This window comes from Doryrhamphus excisus, linkage group LG17, assembly GCF_037039965.1.
Source record: "Doryrhamphus excisus strain RoL-2023G ecotype Guam linkage group LG17, RoL_Dexc_Guam_v1.1, whole genome shotgun sequence".
In the NCBI taxonomy this organism is placed as follows: Eukaryota; Metazoa; Chordata; class Actinopteri; order Syngnathiformes; family Syngnathidae; genus Doryrhamphus; species Doryrhamphus excisus.
In genome coordinates, this window is record NC_136373.1 from 12877689 (window position 1) to 12896686 (window position 18998).

At 40.1% G+C, this 18998-nt stretch overlaps 1 long non-coding RNA gene across 1 annotated transcript; it reads right to left on the minus strand.

Annotated features, from left to right (window-relative positions):
- Positions 1–895: 895 nt before the first annotated feature.
- LOC144901984 (uncharacterized) lies at positions 896–15190 on the minus strand. The gene is made up of 3 exons (XR_013630190.1): positions 15123–15190; positions 7014–7174; positions 896–952 (listed from the first exon to the last, which is right to left on the minus strand). It is a non-coding gene; the product is annotated as an uncharacterized LOC144901984 (long non-coding RNA).
- Between the last annotated feature and the right edge of the window lie 3808 nt (positions 15191–18998).

Here is an 18998-nt window from a genome sequence, read left to right on the forward strand (position 1 = left end):
CCTATCCCAGCTGTCTACGGGACGAGAGGCGGGGTACACCCTGGACTGGTGGCCAGCCAATAACAGGGCACATATAGACAAACAACCATTCACACTCACATTCATACCTATGGACAATTTGGAGTCGCTAATTAACCTAGCATGTTTTTGGAATGTGGGAGGAAACTGGAGTACCAGGAAAAATCCCACGCATGCACGGATGATGCCCAAGCGGGAATATGAGTACCATATGTGAGAAAAATTTAGCATGTTCCTCTCTTGTTGGCAATCATAACGAAAAAGCCCACCACTTCCCAGCAAACAGCTTTGTTAAACAGCAGGCTTTGCTACAGATCTTAAAATAAAGCTTGCCTTATGTTGCTGTTAAAATATGCTAAGAAAATGTGGAGGAGTTCAAGTACCTCAGGGTCTTGTTAATGAGCGAGGAAAGGTCGGAGCGTGAGGTCGACAGGTGGATCGGCGCAGCATTTGCAGTAATGCGGTCGCTGCCCTTTCACATCAATAGGAGCCAATTGAGATCCGTATGCCTCCCAGACACCTCCTTGGGGAGGTGTTCCGGGCATGCCCAGCCGGGAGAAGGCCCTGCGGCAGACATAGGACAGGCCTGAATTAAGTTTTATGGAATGAATTTAGCATCTTGTATCGGTTATTGTACAACCAGAGTGCACCAAACAAACCATTTGAGTGCCAAAACAAAACATACACGTATTGGTAACTCAGTCTTTGTGAAGAATGCACAATGGTTCTTCTAGAATTGGGACACTATAGACAGATTTTATCCAGGGAATCATTTAATAATCACTTCCAGTCCCACTTTCTGTCACTTTAATTACCATTGTTCTTTAGTGACGATAACAAGCAAAATAGCTCACCAGTATCATGGTTTCTCACGGGGAAAACACTCTAGAATTGCACCGCACACCCTCAACTCCAATGCTGAGCTTTGAAAGGCCTGATGGGGTTATAAGAGACAACAGAGTGACTATACTATACTATTGGCCAGCCAATCACAGGGCACATATAGACAAACAACCATTCACACTCACATTCATACCTATGGACAATTTGGAGTCGCTAATTAACCTAGCATGTTTTTGGAATGTGGGAGGAAACCAGAGTACCCGGAGAAAACCTACGCATGCACGGGGAGAACATGCAAACTCCACACAGAGATAGCAGAGGGTGGAATTGAACTCGGGTCTCGTAGTTATGAGGCCTGCGTGCTAACCACTCCCCGCCGCGCAGCCCTCAACAACACTTACAGGGCTTTAATTTGGTGGCACAGCACAAGGTGGTGCAGGGGGGGGGGGGGCGGAGAGTGGCGCACCCCACACACTGGTAATTTGGTCCAGTGCACCTCTGTGTACGAATTTGGTAATTTGGTAGACTGGACTGTGCCAAAATGGGTTCCCCCTTTAAGGACCGTCCCCCCCGGACTGATTGCCAGCCAATCCTGTATGTTTTTGGAATGTGGGCGGAAACCGGAGTACCCAGAGAAAACCCACACAAACTGGAATCGAACTCGGGTCTCCTAGCTTTGTGACCTGCACGCTAACCACTCGCACACCATGCAGTTGGAAACATAATTTTTCAAGAATTACTATTCATGTGTTGATTAAGAGATCCAATCACTAACCTTATTTAACTCATATTGTGGATTCTGCTGTTTATTCTTGCTGCCCAAAATAAAATGTAGTATTTTTTGGGCTTCAAATCCATCACCTGGTGAAGAGTACTCTCCTCCTCCCTCTTCTCCTCCTTCTTCTCCCGCCACAGCAAGTAGAGTTTCCTCAAATGACAACAGATGGCTCGGAATCATTTTTGTTGAATTCTCAATCCGCTTCCTTGGCTCTTTCTTGTTTCTTAATACACACTATTTCATTAGTCAAGCGCCTGCTGTACTGCTTTCAGATGAAAGTGCTGGGCTAAAATATATCTTGAATAATATATATTATGTTTTTACAGTGCTCCCAGCTCACATTCCATAAATATAAGGACAAAGGAAGAGAAATATATATGTCTGTATATCCCATCCCATGCCTATCACTATGAAAACAATACAAATACAGTGACAAGTTTATCTTAACAAAATCTAAATAGAAATGTCCCAGCCAATCAGGGAGCGTTTTGCCGAAGTTTTGCTCTCGGTTCGTCTATACTCAGGATGATGGATGGCTTTCACAAGAGAGCAAATCTGTTTTGTCATATTTTTTTACTTACTTTGCATTAAAAAAACAAGACAGTTTGAACAGATGTCGTTCTCATCCACATGAATCTAAACAATACACCTGTCCAAGCGGGGGAGTTTATTGGCTATTAAAATACTCTGCCTGAATTAAGTTTTATGGAATGAATTTAGCATCTTCATTCATTTTCTACCACTTTTACTCACAAGGGTCGGCGGGGGTGCTGGAGCCTATCCCAGCAGTCTTCAACACCCTGGACTGGTGGCCAGCCAATCACAGGGCACATATAGACAAACAACCATTCACACTCACATTCATACCTATGGACAATTTGGAGTCGCCAATTAACCTAGCATGTTTTTGGAATGTGGGAGGAAACCGGAGTACCCGGAGAAAACCCATGCATGCACGGGGAGAACATGCAAACTCCACACAGAGATGGCCGAGGGTGGAATTGAACCCTGGTCTCCTAGCTGTGAGGTCTGAGCGCTAACCACTCGACCACCATGCAACCAAGACCAAGGCAAAAGTAGCAAAAAGTATTTCATAATAAACAAAGGGCGCTCACAGAGGAGGTATATGAAGACCTAATGGCTGATGTGTGCAGACCAGGAGAGCAAGGCAGGAGTCCGCTGCAGGAAATAAATTTCGCCGAATTTAGCATCTTGCTTTGGTAAAATATCAGATTGTTTCAGTGATTTTGCTAAGCCCTACTGAGAACACTTAGCTCTAATGCTAATAAGCAGAGGTACTAAGAGTGGTTATGCATTATAGGAGGGGGCGCCAAAGCAATTGGGGAAAGAGGGGGATTATTTTCAGTTAGCACCCCTGTGCTCCTTCACTTCCAGCAGTGACGTCTGGTGAGGTTCCTGGCTGAAGTTGTTTTTGTCTGTTAATACAAGTTGCTCATTAAGAGCATAACAAGAAAAAGAGGAAAATAATTCACTTTAGTTAAAAAAAATGTTATGTTGATATTACTATTACAGGTCTCAGTATGAGATGCCATGCACAGTTATTACTTCAACTGTTTATGGAGGCTATGTTTGCCTGCTAAAACGTGCTAACGAGCCTCCTTAGTGGGATTTATTTACATTCTGTTCATAAACATTGACATACAATTGTCACAATATGTAGTATATCATATAACATTCCCCCAAAATTAAGTCTTAATCGCTGCACTGCCCCTAGTGTTGAAACTAGGAATGTGCCAGTAATTATGTTTTTATTTTGATGAAAGGGTATCCATCCACCCATTTTTTAATGCCGCTTATAATAGGATAAGCGGCATAAAAAATGCTGGAGCCTATCCCAGCTGTCTTTGGGCGAGAGGCGGGATACACCCTGCCACCAGCAAAAATCACAGGACACATATAGACTTAGTATATGTGCCTGGTATTGAGTTGTGAACTCCTATAGAGCAGCTACACACAATAACCCACACAGAAAACTGTCTAGCTCTTCCAGAATCTGCACCTATTCTAGCTCTATTCGATTTGTGATTTGTGCTAAAACTCATTCATTCATTAATTTTCTACCGCTTATCCTCACGAGGGTCGCGGGGGTGCTGGAGCCTATCCCAGGAGCCTATATAAACAAACAACCATTCACACTCACATTCATACCTATGGACAATTTGGAGTCGCTAATTAACCTAGCATGTTTTTGGAATGTGGGAGGAAACCGGAGCACCCAGAAAAATCCCATGCAGGCACAGAAAGATACTCAACGGAGATTCCAGTATTCGAAGATTCGATTGAGTAGCTACTGCAATTAGCTCCACATATGACATTTCCATGTATTTTATTGCCCGATTAGCAAGAATGATAATGACTCATTTACATTGAAGACATTACACAGGCTGTAGAAAATCATGGTGTATAATAAATGTTTCTGCGACATTCAATTATTGCCGACATGCTGACAAACACAAACTGGCAGGCTCAGCGTGGGCTCACTGACGCAGGGATTGCGCATCAAGCCGTGAAGGAATGCGTATGGCAACCTCTTTTTAGGTTTATTTCCTATATTTGCTCAGGAATAGTGCCAATACAGCAATTTTTACCGGAAGAAAATCTTAAAAAATGTTGGAATTATACAGAAAATACATTGATAATATCATTCAATTGACATGTCCAATACCATATATCAAGAGCATGTATTAGCTACAGTACTTATATTAGACACATCGGAAGCTGACTGACTTTGGCAAAGCTTATTTACCAAACTGTCCTTTGGGAAGTGGTGGGCATATACATAGGGTGGGATCAATTTGCTGTGGGCGGGTCACAGGTGGCATCATACATTATGCTATTTGGCTGCAATCGGCAGAAGCACTGTTGATTCTATGTTAACAAATAACAATTTTACCGATTTCCAACAATTTCAACAGATTCTGTGTGATCTACTTCTATTTTAATTTCACTGATCAGCAGAAATTAGAATAGGTAGAGCAGGGGTCTCAAACACGCGGCCCGTGGGCCAAATGTGGCCCGCAGGACACTAGTTTGAGGCCCCCGCCTTGATATGAAAGTTTAATGTTAGTGTGGCCCCGCGCAAGTTTGATATGGATGCTGTATGGTATCATGTACCCAGAAAAAATTATTACGTTTGATTAATGTTCATGTTAAAGGTTAAATAACTGTTATTAGTTATCCTCCTTATCCGTGTGGAAGTGGTAAGTTTTGGGCTATTTAAGTTTAAAGGAAATAACTTGAAGGCTACCGTTTAGGTCGCTAGCTCTCTAGTTTGCGAGTTAGCATGTGTCTCAAGACCCTGCAGTTGCGCAATATGTTGTAAATAAAAAGAGTATAAATGTGACTATAGTCGTGTTTTGTCATGTCTACAGGGCTCTAATAATGCTTTGTTCATTTTAATCTGAAAAAAATAATTTGTCTACCCACCAACTATATGTGGTATAATAAGTTTTTATTATTTGCCGTTTTATTATTATTATTATATTTATTTATTACTGATTGATTGATTTTCTTTATACTTGATTTGTTTATTTATTTTTCATCTTATTTTGTGTAGAAAAATAAAAAGTAAGATATTTGAGAACAGTGGAATGTTTTATCAGAGCTTTTCTTGTAGAAAATTGGAACCAAAGCAAAGTTTTTAAATTTTTTTTGTTTTTTTTGAAAAACCTGATGCGGCCCAGTCTCACCCAGACCCGAGCTCCAGTGGCCCCCAAGTAAATTGAGTTTGAGACCCCTGAGGTAGAGCATCTATAAAAAGTGAATCCAAACATTTTCAAGCCAGGTGAAAACAAATGCCGTGTTAATTTTCTTGCAATGAATCCCATCATCTCTACGGCGACAGGCCACAAAATGCTTCCCCGTGGAATAAAGGTCTGCTGACATAGTATTGGTATTCTTCTGTTGGCCTCGGCTCTCTGGCCTAAATATTTATGCAGGGGACTGGCATGTGGCGATAAGGAGTATGGCTCCATTTATGATAACACAGGGGGATTCAGACAGAATATTTAATCAAACACTACCGTTTGTACATCTGGGAATGAAACATTTCAAAGAATTTAAATACCTCTATGCCAAAGCATTTCAGCAACCAGAAGGATCACAAACTTGTACTTACTATTGAGCAGTTGTAATAAATGCACAAAACGTGCAATTACAATACAAGGTATTGGACAAAAGAAAAAACTAAATCTGTTATTGATATAAAAAAATGCACTAAACTCACATTCAAACACAGACGGTGGACTTTCTTTGAAAAATATTTTCATTGGTTGGCTAGCCATTTAATTTTGGAATATACGTCCAACTGACCCTATAATCTGTTGTCTGGCATGAGTTATCTTTTCCATTTCAGATTAGAAAAGGTCTAAAAGTTACTTTTGGTGGAAAGGCTTTTCGAGGCTACGCGATTGAAAAATACAAGAAAAAAAAAAGAAAAAGAAAAATGAACATTGCATACTATTGAGTTGACCTGGACTGACTCTCCCGTTGGTTTAAATGCAGTTTATTGTAAACTATGGATTACGCCACTGGTATTGATTTATGATCTGTAATATGATCTGAGGGTGGCACGGCGGTCGAGTGGTTAGCGCGCAGACCTCACAGCTAGGAGACCAAGGGTTCAATTCCACCCTGTCATGATCTGCTGTCCCTGTTGTCTCTTTTCTTTCCTGCAACGGACTCCTGCCTTGCTCTCCTGGTCTGCACAAATCACCCATTAGGCCTTCATATACGTTCCTCCTCTGTGAGCGCCTTGTGTTTATTATGAAATACTTTTTGCTACTTTTGCCTTGGTCTTGGTCTGCATGGTGATCGAGTTAGCGCTCAGACCTCACAGCTAGGAGACCAGAGTTCAATTCCACCCTCAGCTATCTCTGTGTTGAGTTTGCATGCTCTCCCCGTGCATGCGTGGGTTTTCTCCGGGTACTCCGGTTTCCTCCCACATTCCAAAAACATGCTAGGTTAATTAGCGACTCCAAATTGTCCATAGGTATGAATGTGAGTGTGAATGGTTGTTTGTCTATATGTGCCCTGTGATTGGCTGGCCACCAGTCCAGGGTGTAGAAGACTGCTGGGATAGGCTCCAGCACCCCCGCGGTAGAAAATGAATGAATGAATGAATATGATCTGATTTAATGATCTGTACATTATGGGCTACATTCAGACTGTATTCAATATTATTAGACTATTAAATACCGCATGCTGTTGTCAGTTACTGTGTTTGTTATGTGTGTTAAAATATGGTGCTGGTTCTGGGTATGGGTGTTTAAGAACATTCAATTCCAGTCTTTAATAACCCATCTGATGAGTTGAATTTAGTCCTAGTTGACAATACAATCTGTGGTTACTGTACCTCATTCATCTACCGCTCTGTAATTCCAGCTTCCTCTCCTCAAGCACATTAGGGAATTATCTCTGAGCTCTGGAGTCTCTCTTGTGTTTAGCTTTCTTCTAATCCACCTATCGACATCATCTTCTGCCACTTGACAATTGTTTTTCTGTTCACCGGCACATCTGCGGGGGTATAAAGAGAACTTTGATTTCGCGTCCTCACTGATTTTCTAATCATTTATAATCTTTGTGAATATACTTGGACTGATAAAGACAGCAAAATGTTAACTTTGTTTTTTTTATATTCGAACCTGCCAGGGAAACCTTGATTTAAAGCTTCATATCTCAGTTTAAAGCCACAGGGAGCTGGTTTTATTGTGTGAATGACCCTATATACCATGCTGCCAGTATATGCATACACTCTGTAACCAAGGCAACCAATCAGTACCTTTTTCTTTTGTGCAATATTCCAACCATGTGCAATATATTAAGTATAGCAAGTATTCATGGCCACTTATATTTGTACTCCATAGTGTACATTCCTCTTGACTAGTACACATTTTATTTCTTTTATGATCCCGTGAATGTGGTACCGTTGTATGTTCTTGTGATATTGTCTTGCACTGCAAATTTATTTGTCCAATCAAATTCAGCTTCTCCTGTATGTCCTGCCAATTGTGATCTACCCGTAGCCTTCAGAATCAGGATGTTATGATGCCCCCGTTGTCTCTTTTCTGTACTGCAGCGGACTCCTGCCTTGTTCTCCTGATCTGAACACCCGTTAAGCCTTCATATACCACTCTAAATCCACTGTTCTCCGGTCAGATCGTTTTCCTTGGCGTGCCTTGTCCTGCCTTGCTCCTGACCTTTTGTTTCTATGCCCTGTAACTCGTATTTTTGCTGCCTACTGTCTGTAAGTACTTGAGCCACTTTGTAATCCTTATTTACTACTTTGACCTCTTTTGTTTGTACTTATAGCTTCCCAGTGACCTTTATTCACTGGTGTCTTTCTCCCCTGTGAGCGCCCTTTGTTTATTATGAAATACTTTTTACTACATTGGCTCTGGGATCCTCAACACCTGGCACAAGAGCCATCACAAGAGCCATCCAGCCAATCAGATTTTAGATTCGCCTCACTGGGCCAGCTAGCGAGCTCACCGTGACATTATCATTTTTCGCTCCTCAGCTTGGGTGATCATAGTAAAACTGTTTGGCAAGCCAAGTTACACCACAATAGCGCAGCTGAGGACGGGAAATGTACATAAGAAAATGTGTGAGTGATCCAATACACAAAATATGACGTTAAACTATGAGAATTATGCACAAACCTCGTCTAAAAAAAATGTGACATATGTCATGAGGTCAAATACAGATGGATGACCGTGTGTGCTAGGGAAGTGAATTGCATGTCTGACTTTACACTGTATATTGTTTATTATTGTTAACGTACACGAGTGCTGAGTACATTTCAGCATTCATTCCGAGCAATACAGAATATGGCCGTAACAAATTTTGTAAAAGGAGCTGTAGTGTGATGGTGTTTTTTTTTGTCTTCATACTTTCTCCCAAAACTGCTCCAATTGTTAAACTTTTATCAGTAACTTCAACCTGAGTGCAAGTACAATTGAGCGACAGTTCTTTTCTAAAAAAGTAAAAGAATCTGACTCTGCTTGTCTTGAATTACAGATTCTATTTTTTGAAGAGGCATGAAACGCATCGATTCAGAATGGTTTTAAAAGCAGAAAACTGCTCTGGGTTAGCGGTTGCAAAGATTTTGTTATGGTTTGTTGTTACCCAGGAGAAGGGTGAGATGCTGGGTCACACCGTTTTTCAAATCACTGAAGCACCGTTTAGCTCGGAAAAAGACGAGGGATAAGATGACCATGCATTGACGAGTGAAAAAAGCTGGAAGTGGAGACAGATTTGAAAAGTTGTTGACAAAAAGTTTTACTTTCACTGCCGATATCAAAACCACCATTTCAGTCAAAGTGCAAACATTTCTACCTTTTTGAGACAAAAACCTTAACTGAATCCTACATCATAACAAGCATGAACGGTAGCATGAACTTGTAGCATGAACTGTATCCCAACACACTGTGCTATGGCAAAAATAATTTTGGGTCATTGCACACAAAATTGCCACTTGTATTCCAATTTTCAGTTATTTTTGTCAGAAGTATAGTTGTTGTGCAAGCACGAAAATAACAGGTCTATCTAAGGAAAATGTCATGGTATCAACCTGGTTGGACAACAAAAGCTTTACAGCAGACCACATAGTCAAAACTGAACTACATACTGTTCATACACTCCTGACCGAAAATGTTAAGACCAGTTGAAAAATTATAAGAATTTACATTTTACACTGTCATGTAGTAGAGTTTCAAATGCAAAAAGAAGACATTTTGAGTAAGATAGTTCCTCTAGGTGGTGAAGATGGATTGATTTATTATACTGTATGTGAAAATGAAAAATGGTACCAAAGCACTGAAAAAGTTTGTATATTTTTCTGTTTTTAATAAATGCGTTTTTTTTTTTTTTTTTGAAAACCTGATGCGGCCCAGCCTTGCCCAGACCCTAGCTCCAGTGGCCCCCAGGTAAATAGAGTTTGAGACCCCTGGTCTACAGACAGTACCATTGAAGAAAAGACAGGAAGCAGAACTGGAGGTAGCAGAAATGAGGATGCTGAAGTTCTCATTGAGAGTGACCAGGATGGATAGGATCAGGAACGAGTACATTAGAGGGACATTACATGGTGATGGTTGGGACATGTCCAGAGGAGAGATAGTGAATATATTGGTAGAAGGATTCTGCGTTTAGAGCTGCTAGTTAGGAGGCGTAGAGGAAGACCAAAGAAGAGGTTTATGGATGCAGTGAAGGAGGACATGAGGGTAGTTGGTGTGAGAGAAACAGATGCAGAAGACAGGGTTGTATGAAGGAGATTGATTTGCTGTAGCGACCCCTGAAGGGAAAAGCCCAAAAAGAAAGAAGATATTTCAACACGTGGCCCTAAGCACATATTGGACACCCTCCATCAACACAGAGAACTATGCTATCCCTCATTTAAATTGAAATAACATTTAGAACACTGCAGCATCTGTGTCCCATCCAGCTGCCAAGTATGTTTAATCCGATGATGCTGTTGACAGAGAATCAATCGTCAAGCACCCTTATGAACATTTGATTCCAAGTCTGGACTCCGGTCACGTTGTACGTGATTGTTGGTTAAAAAATCTCACATTCATTTCTCAAAGGACTCCGTAAACAAGCAAGTAGACAGCTAACATGTTCGAGCTATGGAGTGGAATGTCAATTCAAAATGCTAATTTAGCTCAATCTTGCTATCTTGTCCTCTAACAGAATAGCACCTGCCAAAAAGGATGTGTGGGCCTTTTCCACAGCAACAGGCAGCAGACTATGACACTTGATTTCTCGCCATGAATATGGTAGTGGGGGGTTAAACATTAGCGATACAGAGGGATATGTGTGGTTTATAAGACACTGAATTCTTCAACAGCTGTTTGCAGACACAAAGGGTCACAAAGTATGCGTTCAAGTGTTGTTCACAATGCATGCATAATTTATGTATGCTTTGTATTGTGCTGCTGTGTGCACAGTTTATCATTATCAGTCACACACTTGTCATATCCACTGGGACCAAAAGTCGGTGATCGCTATCAGGCCAGTCATTTTTAGGTGGCATTATACAAACAGATGTTATCACCGACTTGAAATGGCAAAGACTTGTGACACTTGTTAAAACATGACAGCATACCATAGCAATGTCCGGGTACTGGAGGCTGTGAGAAGACAGTGAATTTGAATGCTTTAAGGTAGGGGTGTCAAACACGCGGCCCGCGGGCCAAATGTGGCCCGCAGGACACCAGTTTGAGGCCCCCGCCTTGATATGAAAGTTTAATGTTAGCGCGGCCCGCGCAAGTTTGATATGGATGCTGTATGGTATCATGTACCCAGAAAAAATTATTACGTTTGATTAATGTTCATGTTAAAGTTTAAATAACTGTTAATAGTTATCCTCCCTATCCGTGTGGAAGTGGTAAGTTTTTGGCTATTTAAGTTTAAAGGAAATAACTTGGAAGCTACCGTTTAGGTCGCTAGCTCTCTAGTTTGCGAGTTAGCATGTGTCTCAAGACCCTGCAGTTGCGCAATATGTTGTAAATAAAAAGAGTATAAATGTGACTATAGTCGTGTTTTGTCATGTCTACAGGGCTCTAATAATGCTTTGTTCATTTTAATCTGAAAAAAATAATTTGTCTACCCACCAACTATATGTGGTTTCTTAAGTTTTTATTATTAGCCGTTTTATTGTTATTGTTATATTTATTTATTACTGATTGATTTTCTTTATTCTTGATTTGTTTATTTATTTTTCATCTTATTTTGTGCAGAAAAATAAAAATTAAGATATTTGAAAACAGTGGAATGTTTTATCAGAGCTTTTATTGTAGAAAATCGGAACCAAAGCACTGAAAAAGTTTGTATATTTTTCTGTTTTTAATAAATGTGTTTTTTTTTTGTTTTTTTTGGAAAACCTGATGCGGCCTAGCCTTGCCCAGACCCTAGCTCCAGTGGCCCCCAGGTAAATTGAGTTTGAGACCCCTGTTTTAAGGCAAAGTCCTGACAGTGTCACATAAAGTGTAGCAGGATTTCTTGTCATATTTCATATTTAGTGAGTCAATCCGAGGAAATCTCAAAAGCACAATTTCGAGGTAAAATATTTTTCTCTAATCCACCAAAACCCAGAGTTTGAACCACTGTCATCCATGATGTCATGTCAGATCCTCGGAACATCACACAAGCTCCGTGAACTCTCCATGTTGATTACCACTTCAATCAGTCATCATGAAAGTTAAAGGTGCTATCAGACTTGATTACATGGATGCACCGGAGGCTGCCATGTTGGAATGTACTGCAAGCATTACACCCGACGTGCAACTGTACTAGTTGCATTGTTGTCAGCTAATGACAATGACAAATTGACTCATTTTAGAGACTGATGTTACATGTAATAACATGTAACAACAGCATGACGCAAAATTGTTAATTGAAATTCAGGGACCAGTTGTGTGTGTCTGTGTGCACTGTTATCGACATATATGTGGATATCTGGTAGCCATGAATGACCAGTGGTCTTGTCTGTTTTATGCAGATTAGCTAAAAAAAAAGACATTTTTTGGGCAAACTCCCACAGTTTAGTTCCAAATGTGAAAAATTTATGTCTTGTTTAAGTTTAGATGTTTGAAATTGTGTCAATTTTTGTTTTTGTTTTTTTAGTTGGGAACAGATATTTTCCTGAAACTTATCTGTGCTCTACTGCTGATTACTAAAAAACAGAAAAAGGTAGAAACAAACTTTTTATTCCCTGATGAAAAGGTAGGTAGGTGTGTTTATAGCCAAGGAACACAGTATTCTAGATGCCTTGAAAAATTTGTAAAAATCGTCTCAAAAAGCCTCTAGTTCCAAATGTGAAAAAATTATGTCTTGTTTATGTTGTTTAGATGTTTGAATTTGTGTCAATCTTTTTTTTTTTTTTTAGTTGGGAACAGATATTTTCCTGAAACTTATCTGTGCTCTACTGCTGATTACTAAAAAACAGAAAAAGGTAGAAACAAACTTTTTATTCCCTGATGAAAAGGTAGGTAGGTGTGTTTATAGCCAAGGAACACAGTATTCTGGATGCCTTGAAAAATCAGTAAAAATCGTCTCAAAAAGCCCCTAGTTCCAAATGTGAAAAATGTATGACTTGTTTATGTTGTTTAGATGTTTGAATTTGTGTCAATCTTTTTTTTTTTTTTTAGTTGGGAACAGATATTTTCCTGAAACTTATCTGTGCTCTACTGCTGATTAAATCTGAAAAAATCGTCTCAAAAAGCCCCTAGTTCCAAATGTGAAAAATTGATGTCTTGTTTATGTTGTTTAGATGTATGAATTTATGTCCATCTTTTTTTTTAGTTGGGAACAGATATTTTCCTGAAACTTATCTGTGCTCTACTGCTGATTAAATCTGAAAAAATCATCTCAAAAAGCCCCTAGTTCCAAATATGAAAAATGTATGTCTTGTTTATGTTGTTTAGATGTATGAATTTATGTCCATCTTTTTTTTTAGTTGGGAACAGATATTTTCCTGAAACTTATCTGTGCTCTACTGCTGATTAAATCTGAAAAATCAGAAAAAAATAGTCTCAAAAAGCACTGAAATTTGAACCACAAAGTGGCGACGGACGTCTGTAATTCTTCGGTTTACCTACATGCACACGGGATTCTTTTTTTTATGAGCTCTTATGTTGATAATATTGATGGAGCGGTGTTGGAAGAAGATGTCATATCTCAATTTTGTGTTGTTCTCGCTCTTTGTGTCAAGGATGTGTTCGAGGCTGCGGATGTGATGATCAGCTCCTGATAGTGTCTAATAAAGATGCACTTGCCCTCAAGAGCGTTCATCTTTAACCTGACACACTTGTGGGGGCGACGACATTCATTTGGTGTGTGTGATGAGGCGGGACAAGGAGCAATATGACTGAACTGTGACTGCGGCATGATGCTCAATCGCCCGGCGAAGACAAGAAGAAATACCGTGTAACATCATTGATGCTATCAACGGTGTTATTGTGAAGGACTAGAATAGGAAAATTATACTACAAGTCAATGACAACAGTAGGATTGCTTAACTTCTCCGGGCTTTAATCGGTCCTTGAACACACCAATATGTGATGCATATTGAGAATAGTATATGACTTTTCTCGACACTGCACGGACAGATGTGTATTTTGTATTCTTCCTTTCATCTCGTCTCTGTTCACAAATGTTAATGCTGTGTGTAAATGCACAGAAGTGAGCTTTAATAATGTTCTAGTAATCTGTACTGCTGTGAATTTTTGCTTGGTGCATAATCTCATGCTATATATACGCTCCATTTGGCTCGGTAATAAGCCTTGTATTGAATTCATTTCCTAATTGATTTCTGTACATTATGTGCCTTTGTTTTCATTAACGTTTAGTTCAGCATCGTACTGATTATTTCAGACCAAATAACAGCAAAAGAGCATCAAAGTCACAGTTCACCACATCTTACCACTTAAATACAGATACAAATACAAAATATAAATACATTCACCAAACAGAGAATAAAACTACCAAGAGATACCTTATTCCAAATTAATCATATTAGCGCCGTTAGCACTTCTATCTCACGTTCCCCATGACGACAGACGGTAAACATGGTTGATGCCATCTTTGAAGACCTTTATACTGTCTTTTTTTGCTGTTCTCTCCCGCTATGCGACCTCTCCACCTCCATATTTTTGTGGGGATGTCCCATCATTTGACATAGCGAAGGGACGTTAGCTGCACGGCGATCGTGTGGTTAGCGCGCAAACCTCACAGCTAGGAGACCCAGGGTTCAATTCCACCCTCGGCCATCAATGTGTGGAGTTTGCATTTTCTCCCCCGTGCATGCGTGGGTACTCCGGTTTCCTCCCACATTCCAAAAACATGCTAGGTTAATTAGCGACTCCAAATTGTCCATAGGTATGAATGTGAGTGTGAATGGTTGTTTGTCTATATGTGCCCTGTGATTGGCTGGCCACCAGTCCAGGGTGTAGAAGACTGCTGGGATAGGCTCCAGCACCCCCTGCGACCCTCGTGAGGAAAAGCGGTAGAAAATGAATGAATGAATATCAAATATGTTTCATTCATCAGATGTCTGAAGGGGTATGTGATTTAGAAAACCACTAGTGTAGTCTATGTATGAGAGCTGAGATAGCCTCCAACCAATGCTTTGACCCTGTGTAGGATTAGCAAAACACAAAATAGATAGAAAGATAGATAAATATTTTTTTCCTGAGAAAAGGCAACCATTTGAAACCCCCACTCCTCCTCTCAAGTCCAACAAATGTGTTTCTAAACACACACACGACTCTCAGACATCGTTGCCATGGAGGCCATCACTACAGCCGCCTTTCCACCCTAAAACCCTCCCAATTGGATTACAGGCCTAATAAACAGTACATTTCATTACGGCCTCCAAACCATATCAGAATTGCTCATCCCTGAAAGAACCTGGGGTCTAAATGAATCAGAATCTACTATATGGATAAAAGTATTAGGACACTACCTGCTTCACAGCTGTCCATTCTGTTTCATTTTCAGTCTGGTGTCAGTCTGTACAGCATCAGAAGAACCACACACCTACAGGAAGAAGATATTATAAGAAGATATTAAAGCTTCTGAACTCCGAGTGTGTCTGTGATGTATTTATCTAGAATTGTGATGTCAGCGATTTTGGCAGACCTGATTCAGAAATGGACTTAGAATGATGACACTCTTAGTTGTCTACAGTATTTTTTCCATCATTTCTGGCAGGCACGTCTATTTTCGAAATTCTAATTAATTTAAATATGCCCATTTCCTGTCAGTTGTAAGTAAATTGATTTCAGAGAGCATCAGGCTGTAGGCGTGATTTTATATGCCACCACTCTCCATCGGCAATTTACAATTACTATTTACTTCCTAAATAAATTAAATAGTGTTGTTTTTATCATTGCTTTTAATCTGTAAGATAACGTGTCACCCAATGTACGTGGTTTGCAAATTACAAATACATCCATTCATTTTCTATGGTCCTTATCCTCAATAGTGTTGTTGGTATGCTGGAGCCTATCCCAGCACACAGTAAATCCCCCTTGCACAACATAAAAATCCTGTAAATAAAGGGAATAATTAATAATATTAATAAATTATATAATGAATGTGAGTGTGAATGGTTGTTTGGATATATGTGCCCTGTGATTGGCTGGCGACCAGTCCAGGGTGTACCCCGCCTCTCGCCCCAAGACAGCTGGGATAGGCTCCAGCACCCCCGCGACCCTCGTGAGGAAAAAGCGGTAGAAAATGAATGAATGAATAAATGATATAAATATAACAATCAACATGAATATACTACGTATGTCGCTATAGCATCTACAGCCATCGCTCACATGTTTTTTTTTAATTCACTAATTTTCTATGCCACTTAATCCTCTTACTTTCTTCTGGTCACACATATGAGAATAGATGAAAACTGAACTCTGAACTGAACTCACTTTGTGTCCACAGGTCTGGAAAACATTTATTGAAACACACATTTTATGTCCTAAATGGCTTATTTTCTCTAATTATATGCACTATATTGGGTAATATGAGTGTAAAGTTGACTATAGGGATGTTATTTCTTGTCTAGAGAGCTCTAATAATTGTAAAAAACATATTTACAAAGTTAGGCAGCAAGGTGTGGGAGTGGTTAACGCGCAGGGCACACAGCTAGGAGACCAAGGTTCGATTCCCCATCGGGCATCTCTATGTGGAGTGTGTTTTCCCCGTTCAAATCCGTTCCCACATTCAAAAAACACTAGGTTAATGGTCAAATCCAGATTCTCCATTGTCCATAATGTGGTCCCTGTGATTGGCTGGCTTCCAGGGTGGACCCCGCCTCTCGGCCGAAGACAGCAAGGATAGACTCCAGCAGGCCCACGACCCTCTTGAGGATAAGCGGTATAGAAAATTAAGTCAGGTTTACAAAAGTATTCAGTTATTTATTACGATTTATTTCACCGTCTGTGTGACACACATATCACAAATATTCATTCATTCATTCATTTTCTACCGCTTATCCTCACAAGGGTCGCGGGGGGTGCTGGAGCCTATCCCAGGCTTCGGGCAATAGGCGGGGTACACCCTGGACTGGTCGGCAGCCAATCACAGGGCACATATAGACAAACAACCATTCACACTCACATTCATACCTATGGACAATTTGGAGTCGCCAATTAACCTAGCATGTTTTTGGAATGTGGGAGGAAACCGGAGTACCCAGAGAAAACCCACGCATGCACGGGGAGAACATGCAAACTCCACACAGAGATGGCCGAGGGTGGAATTGAACCCTGGTCTCCTAGCTGTGAGGTCTGCGCGCTAACCACTTTTGCCCACCGTGCCGCCCATATCACAAATAGTGATGTGCAAACCGTCCGAAATTAACATCAGATTATTTGCAGTTTATGCATGCCCCTTCAAGTGACAGCACCCCCCCCCCGTGGTACCCCTCTCAGGAGACTGACCCTTCTATTGACGACTAGGCCAGCCGGTTCTGTCTACAACAATACAAATAAAGTGGCTTTGTATCCCAAATTGAGATGCCATGGACACCTCTTTAAAGCATTACAAAGCTTCCATCCTGACTTTCTTACTCACACTTAATGTGCGCGTCACACTTCTTCTTCCTCTTCTTGTCTTTGAGTAGCTTTGCTTTTAGCCTTGACAGACTTACTGTAAAGCGGACAGAAACAAAAGCGCAACTATCACACACTGCCAAAACCAGCTCCCACACGCAAACCAACACTACTGTATATACAAATATGCTATGCACAAGCTAGTAGGCGGGTGAAATAGAAGCTGCTGTAGTGGGTGGCTCTTATGCAATTTGAATATTTTATACCCTAAAGATTAGAGGGGGATTTCTCAGTTTAGAGCAGGGGTCTCAAACTCTATTTACCTGGGGGCCACTGGAGCTAGGGTCTGGGCAAGGCTGGGCCGCATCAGGTTTTCCAAAAAAAAAAAAAAAAAAAAAATGCATTTATTAAAACTTTTTCAGTGCTTTGGTTCCGATTTTCTACAATAAAAGCTCTGATAAAACATTCCACTGTTCTCAAATATCTTAATTTTTATTTTTCTACATAATAAGATGAAAAATAAATAAACAAATCAAGAATAAAGAAAAATCAATCAATCAATCAGTAATAAATAAATATAATAATAATAATAATAATAAAACGGCAAATAACAAAAACTTAAGAAACCACATATAGTTGGTGGGTAGACAAATTATTTTTTTCAGATTAAAATGAACAAAGCATTATTAGAGCCCTGTAGACATGACAAAACACGACTATAGTCACATTTATACTCTTTTTATTTACAACATATTGCGCAACTGCAGGGTCTTGAGACACATGCTAACTCGCAAACTAGAGAGCTAGCGACCTAAACGGTAGCCTTCAAGTTATTTCCTTTAAATTTAAATAGCCAAAAACGTACCACTTCCACACGGATAGGGAGGATAACTATTAACAGTTATTTAACCTTTAACATGAACATTAATCAAACGTAATATTTTTTTCTGGGTACATGATACCATACAGCATCCATATTAAACTTTCATATCAAGGCGGGGGGCCTCAAACTAGTGTCGTGCGGGCCACATTTGGCCCGCGGGCCGTGTGTTTGAGACCCCTGGTTTAGAAGGAGTCACTGAGACCAGGCCCACCCGCCTCATTTTTGACACTTCCGCATGTTGGCAAGCACAACAGCAACATTTTAAGGGGACTCAGCAGCCACTTCCAGTTCAGAAATTGAAAGTGGAGGACGTCTTGCACGCCAAAACATTAATTATCGTCTTTTGTTTTCTTTAGCTTTTCTCCCGAGTGTGCATCTTCTAGTATTGCCTGGCACACAAGCTTTGCTGAAGGAGTCAGATCCCACCTGCAAGGTGCTCATTTAATATGCCTTAGTCTACAAAGACTTGCTAATCGATACATCCATCAGACTTCTTATCTTTTCAAGGTTACATAGATTCAAAATTGAACCATTTTTTGATGCTCATCTTATCCATTTTTCATCATCATGAGTTTTAATGGTGTAGCACTCTTGGCTGCCAACATGGAAAGACATCAAATATTGCACTTGTGAATGAGTAAAAACCCACACATGAACTATGTTGCTCATTTTTAGTTTAATTGCATTTTAACGACTCATGAGTTTAATGTTTTGATGAATATTACATGTCAGTGGATGCATAATTTCTCACAAAAAAAGAAGAAAGTCTACTTCCTGACCTCCAAATCATGGCAGAATTATATTACCTACTGAGAGTGTCTGACCCAGGGGGATTTTTTTAAGGTGAGAAATAAATTACCGTAAAAGAAGAGTGACATTTTGGATGGCAATCTTTCTTCCC